Genomic DNA, 7,248 nt, shown 5'->3' on the forward strand with positions numbered 1-7,248 from the left:
GTTTAAATGAATCCCCCGCGAAGGACCGGAACTCACTTTCCCCTCGAGCCCGTGCACACCGATGCACGCTGACTAATTAATTAATTCCACAGTGCAGTTCTTGAAACTGTTTGAAACGTGAAAATGTTTATAAAACATTTCTCCACTGCATATTAATCTGGAAACATGGGGATGATGGCGATCAATTGTTCCTACGACGATAGACTGGATAATTTAAGAAAAACACCGAGACAGGTGTACAAACTCCGGTGGATTTTTCTCGGATGTAAAAGTAGCGGCCAAGTTTACCTTCTTCCCCATTCCGAGGCTTCAGGGAGATGAACAATGGAATAAACGATTTCATTGTCGGAGGAACACAATGAAAGGGGTTATAGTCAGCGGCGATGTGGTAAGCGCTTCCGGAGCTATTGAAACTTTCAAAGTTTAATGTCTCAGCGAAGAAAAGGCGCCCTAACCTTTCTTCTCGAGAGGGTCGATAAATTCCTCGGGTGTATCCTTTTCTCCGAGAAACCACGGCCGGAAGTGATATCGCAAAAAATCGCCACTTATTCCAGAATCAATCGGTCCGATTAGTCGAGTACCAAAATGGCGGACGTCGCTAAAGAAGACGCGTAAAATTCCCTCTCGCTTTCCCAAACTTCTACCGTCTCTATTTTCAATTACGTTACTTTTGCAACATCGATATTAACCTGGTAAAAAAAAGTCTGTCGGAGAAAATGGTATCTTATTAATTTATATGGAAGGTGCACGCGTCGGATTTTCAGAACGATGCTTGGGAAGGAAATGGAGACGTTCCATTTTTCAGGAGAATTTCACGGGAGTTTAATAAAAAAAAATATATATATTCCTGGTGCGGTGCAATAATGGCGTCTCTCGTTAAAAGAGCAAAGTTGCGCATTCGACATTGCGGTACAGTTGGGAAATACAATCGGAAATGGAGGCTTGGTCGTTCTCACTGGCAATTCTCATGGCAATGTCGTTCAGGGGGAAAGGGTAGATCATGCGCAATGCTGTAACATTTAAGAGGGCAATACCGATTTCGACCGCTATTATTTCCACTCAGTACACAATACAGGGGCTAGATACGTACACGTTTATTCCTCCGCAATCCAGTCTCGCGTTGCTCATTCCGTAATTCGATTTGATCGCGTATAAGTTCACTTAACGCCGCCATTTTGGTATCGCCGTTCGCCAGTGCGTAAATCCTCCCGTTAACGTTTTACGCATAATTAATGTCTACAAATGACACGAAACAAAGCCCAGGAATTACTATCGTTGATTATTTATTCTGTTTCTAAAGTCTGTCCGGCATTTTCAACGACGCGGGACCAAGAGGGAGGCTACGGTTTTTCGATAAAAAATGTAAGAACTAACGCTTCCATGATGTGTGCACGGCACTTGGCAAAGGAGATTCCATTTTATGCCCAACCCAGATACGTTTCTCGAGACATGAAACCAAATGCACGATCGCGTTAACGTTGCCCTATCTTTCCCCCTCGTAAAGATTCCGCCATTTTCGATCTTTCCGCAATCTGTATATTCTCGGATAAGGGAAGAAATACGATAGCGAGGGCTCGGAGGAAAATATAAATGTGTCCCCGCACTGTAAAGCCAAGACTCCATATATAATATCCCTGCCTCGGGACATGTAATAACAACACGTAAATAAATTTAAGTTAGGACGCGGTAACGAGGGAGTCAAATGGAATTTCAAAGGAAATATTAATCCGTGAATTATCTTAGGAGGGAAATTAAATTTCGAAATCTCATACTTTGCTCGGAAATTTGGAAATGATAAAGTCGTCTCTAAATCGGGTCCTCGAGTTCATTAGGGACATTTTAAGGGATTTCTCCGACGTATTAAGATTCCTCGCGAATCCTTGGAAAATCTTTCCTTTATTAGGTCCATTCATGGATCCAATTAGATTAGCCGGGGCATAATCCGGATATTCGATAATTGGAGTGCGGGTTTTACTTTTTAAGTGTTCCCTCGTGGGAAAACCTCGAGAGATCCGTCGAAAAATCCGGAGCAATTATGTACGCCACTTATTGCGAGGCCATCGTACCACAGTTTTACGTGTTTCCCGAAAAAAAGTTCCACGTATTTCGGAGGACCACCGAAATAAATAGCAACTTTTTTTTATATATTATATCAGGTCGCACCGGTACTCGTCGGAATACACATTAGATGGAAACCGTATCTCTTATAAATATATATTTGATAATAATTGAATTAATTCAAAATTACACCCAAATCGTCATTTTAGCTTCTTGGGAAATTTCCATTCGGGAAGATTTGCAAGGATTGCTGTATTAGCAACGAGAGATATTTTCGGACATGACCCGATCGGAAGATTCAGAAATGTCACGAGCTAGACATCGCACTCGATGGGAATAGATAAGTTATCTTTGGCACTGAAACGAGGCCTATTTTCCAGTTTTGGATAAGCAAGAAATTAGACTGACCGCGACTAATTATACATGGAAATTAGCATCGCAAATTGGGTCAGTTGTCCGTAACAATTTCGCGGGAAATAATTCGGATGCTTCTCCTGACAACAAATAGACACTTTATTAAAATTCCCTGTGACGTTAAACTTATTCACGGGGCGGTAAAATTCTAATTAATCTACGGGGAGACCTCGTTTCATCCTTTCTGATTTAATTAACGTTTTATGACTTCACTTTCAAACTGCTCCCGCTCGACAGAAAATTCCTCGGCTTTATTGCAGGGACAATTCCGCGCAATTTCTGCAATAATTCGCCGTGAAACAACGTACTATTAAACATTTGTATATTAACCATTTTAACGGTATCCTCGATTAATTAATTATTTCCCGACGATAATCAGAATGAAAAATGTCGCGCACTATTTTTTTTTATTTTTTCTCCTTATCAGGTTAAGGAGAAATAATTCATCGGACGCGTTCGTGCAATTTCTCTCCGATGATTATCGATCTTTCCTTAACGGTAAGTGGCGATGATTAATGACTCGGTCGAAAGCTAGCTGCCAAGCTTCAAAAGCAAATCCAGCAGGAAATCGCGGTAAATCATGGAAAGAAGGAAACCACAAGGCTGCTGTACCCGGGGGCTATATTTTTTTTTACGGCCTTATGAATATCTCCCATAATTAATGAGACTGGGCGAGAAATTTATCGGCGTCGAGAGCATTAACTTTAACGACATTATTACGTGGCCGGCTCGTTTCAATCCACGTGACCGTCATAGTCGTTTTAATAAATCCATAATCACCAGACAGTATGTCTATCGAAGGTGCCAAAAAACCTCCAGAAACATGGATTAATTAAACCGTACCAACGAGTGATAAGAAATTCCCTTATTTCCATGAATTACGACTTTCCTAGTTTTTCTCCATTATTTATGCCGCTGTAATTTCCACGATTAGATTTATCGCGACATGCCGGACATGTCGCCAACAAATGGCGGCGTTTAAGAAGTATTTAAATTAAAAGTAGAGCGTTATGGTAATCCACCCGTGAGTGGTATATCATAATTTTTATGACAGTTATTATCCGATAACATCGTATTATCAAATTTGAGGATCGAATATGCCCTAGAAAAAATTCGAAGTCATCGTCGAAAGGTAAATGTGTCGATGTAGCGAAAAGGTGCCTTGATTAATCGGAAGAATGGGTCCCTCAAGGTGAGACACGTCTCTCTGTCTTCCTAATAAAAAGAGTTCTCGGAACAGGTTGGGCCAGGTGAAGTCACATTGAATTTTAAATTTCGGAGTACCTGCCAGACTGTATGTCGCCTCTACACGAATGACGAGTGTTAGTAACTTTGACGATCGGTCTAAATTCATTTTTAATTCATAATGTCGATTTGCCTCATTTCTTTTTTATTTTTATTTCTTAACACTTTAATTTCCACGGATTAAAAATGACCCCGATTGGGAATAACGAGTAATTGTGAATATGTCAATATTTAGATATTTAGGCTTTCTCCGTCAAATTGACCCCCCCCTCCCCTTTGGCATGGGTCATCGTAATTCCAATATCCAGTCGGCTTTCAGACGTTTGACGTCTCCTTTCGGGATAGGAGGTCTTAAAGTATCTCCGATAGCCTCCGCCAAAAAGGTTCCCACGCCCCTCGAATTCGGCTTTCACCGAGTTGACACTCTTGAGGACGACTCTTTCCGTGTTACCAATTGACTGATCATTATTCCAAAAGCCCGAGGCAGTCCGTTCCATTAAATTCGAAGGCGACACGTGCCTAGTATTAAACTCTCCGCCCATCCTTCGTGCACCTTACCCTGAACGGCAAGAACAATTCCTGACCTCCATTGTCAAGAAAAAAAAAAAAAAGCAAAAAGCACGGTAAATCAATAAGAAAAAAAATATTAAGAAACAAATTGCAGCGAGGACAAGCCGGCGGCAAAAGTCTCACGTTCTATCGATAACCATAAATCGTTCCACAATCGCTTACTCGGCATTTGCATACATCAATTCCCTGTCACCAGATCAAAACTTTATTCCCCATAAGAGGTATTCCTGCCTAGGGCAGGGTGAAGATTCGCGATTGAAGATGTATTTGGCGCGAGACTCTGCAATCGTAAATGATAAAAAGTGCAACTTAATGGAAGAACGATGTCTAAGTCGGATTTATGGAGGCTGCGATATCAAAGTCTCGTAAGATACTATCCCTTGACTTTCTACCGGGGAAAATTAAATTAAAAATAGAAACAGTGTCGTTTAACGTGTTACAATGTTTTTTACAAGTTGGATAGTTTGAACCCAGTTTAAATTTACTGCCAGGTGTCCGATGGCCGAACGGAGTCGAAAAGTCGGCTTCTCTCGTCTCTGCAAAATGGAACGCTCTCTCCGCCCCGTCCTCCCATAAACGTAATGAAATTACTCTACTACAAGGTTAATTTCGTTAAAGATTTAACTCCGTTACACCGGTGTAATTTATTGGGCTGTCGCGACCGTCAGAGTTATCGTGAACGTTGACAAACGTAGTTAGCCTTTCGCGCGTCCGAGTCCTCGTATGCTGATGTCGCTAATTCGACTTCTGGGGAAATGACATTTCCAAGAATATTAACACCTTTGATAATAGTTTTAGATGCAACAGGAGAACGTGCCAGGGAGAAGTACCCGAGGGAAATCCGGAAAATCTCGTAGAAGAAACGCGAAAGTGGAACGCTTCTCCAAGGATGCGACGACGCGTCCTCGTGTGCTGATGTCGATGATCGGACTTGGGAAATTAATTTCCAAGATTATTAACACCTTTTATAATATTTTTAGACGCGACAAAATACCAGGAAGAACCGTCCGAGATCATCGAACCATTGGGAAATCCTTGGAACCTGATCCAGAAATGGAAACGTGAAGGCGAAACCGATTTTTTTTCCGATCTAACATTATTTCCCCATTGCACCGAGAAAAAGAAATGTCATCGAGAAATGTTTCCTTTACTACTACCAGGGAATTATTTTCTAAATTCAATGGAATATTCTAAGAAATCATTTTTTCTCGGTGCAGGTGATTTACCTCGACACATATTTCTCTTTTGTAGGATCTTTTTGCGACGAGCATTGATACGGGGGTGGAAGGTAAAGCTTCCCAGCAGCCGAAAACGAGGCTCGAGAGAAATGGACGAAGACCAGGAATTATTCCAGGGCAGGTTTGCCGAGAACGAACCGACGAATATCTCGGAAGCCATTATCCATGTAAATCTATGCTCGATTTTGTGTACCACGAGTCCCGCCTCTAGATTTATGCGTCAAGTTCGTGCCCGGAGATCCAGGGTATCTCCTTCTTATTCCTGTTCCCGAAAGCGATTCGCTCATCCAGTGGTTTGTATAAATGGCTCGAAAGAGGTTCCCTGAGACTCAGGGCACTGACTGGTCCTTTTTTACAGGTCTGATGTTACGTGTCCGATGGTTCAAGGATCGGACTCCTTCCAGACTTTAATTTTTAAGCCTTGCCTTGTTTTTCCACACCTAGATGTTACAAAATTATTCTTTCATTTTATAGGTCTCTAACTTCATTCGAGGAAATAATTTCCTCGGGGGGGAAAAAATTATTTCGTCAGGGTGAAAGAAGAGAACCGATTGGCAGCTTTACGCGCAACCCTGAAGAGGAGGAAAACAAAAGTTCGCCTAAAAGTCACAGCAACTGGTTGGGACATTATCCGTTTACATCTGAGTCAAAAGAAGTTCGTCTTGACATTTGCCAAGCCGAACTGGACTGAGGCGCATCGTTATCAGGGCATTTCATAATCGGGAAAAAAAGAAAAGAAAAACACGTGGCCTGACATTGGACTAACTGGGAACTTGCTCGCAGGGAAATAATTCTCGCTTGGAAAAACACATTTCTTTTTGCATAAATATATTTTCTGGGAAAATTATTACATCCGCGAATAATCTTCATGGTTGCGGCAACAATCGGCATACAATGGTGTGACGTAGTCTTCATCCAAAGAGGTCTTTCCTGAAATCCAAAATTTACGAGGCGATCGATGCAGACCCTGAACTCTTCGAGCAAACTCGCGAGAAATTAATTAGACGTGGATTTGAATTAATTCGGCTAATTATTAACGTGTTATCTATTCATCTCCCGGAAGCCACGAAGAAGAAGATTCCTCTTTCGGGTCCCGGGAGATTGAAATGTTAATTCTCTGGATAAAGTCATTTCATCCGACATTGGCAGTGAAGAAATTATTAAACTGATCGGTAACCACATTAATCATGGTCTAATGTCAAATAAATTTCAGGGGGTCGATCAATTTTAAAGGGACTGACGAGGAAAAAGAAAAACCCGTTAATCAAGGGAGTTCGTTACATAAATCTCAATTTAATGGCCCCCCGGTGATACTGTTAAAGGGTCAAGCCGAAAAGTGCCGATGTCACTAAACGTGAATTTTGTTAACTGGTTCCCCAACAGGTGAATTAATTATATCACTTCCAAGAAGAGACGACAGGCTTCCTACTGTGTATCGTAAATAGCGGAATTTCAATGGAGCCTCTCGAAAGGGAATTAAATTAATTTCTGATTTTGCACCGATGCTATTTCGAACGGGCTGAATCAGATTGTCCCATTCGTTTGGTTGTTTCTTTTTTTTTTTACTCTGAAGATATAATAGTTACTCAACATCGACAAGAGTGTCGAAACTTTCCTCGGTCTCGTTTTACTTAGGGTCTTCGTAATCACGCGTTGAAGTTTAAAATAATTCTATGCACCGAGTTAGGAGAAATATTTAATAAATATAGATCTCGTTGCAATT

The sequence above is a fragment of the Orussus abietinus genome, unplaced genomic scaffold (assembly GCF_000612105.2).
Source record: "Orussus abietinus isolate OABI.00-Male unplaced genomic scaffold, Oabi_2.0 scaffold50, whole genome shotgun sequence".
Classification (NCBI taxonomy): domain Eukaryota; kingdom Metazoa; phylum Arthropoda; class Insecta; order Hymenoptera; family Orussidae; genus Orussus; species Orussus abietinus.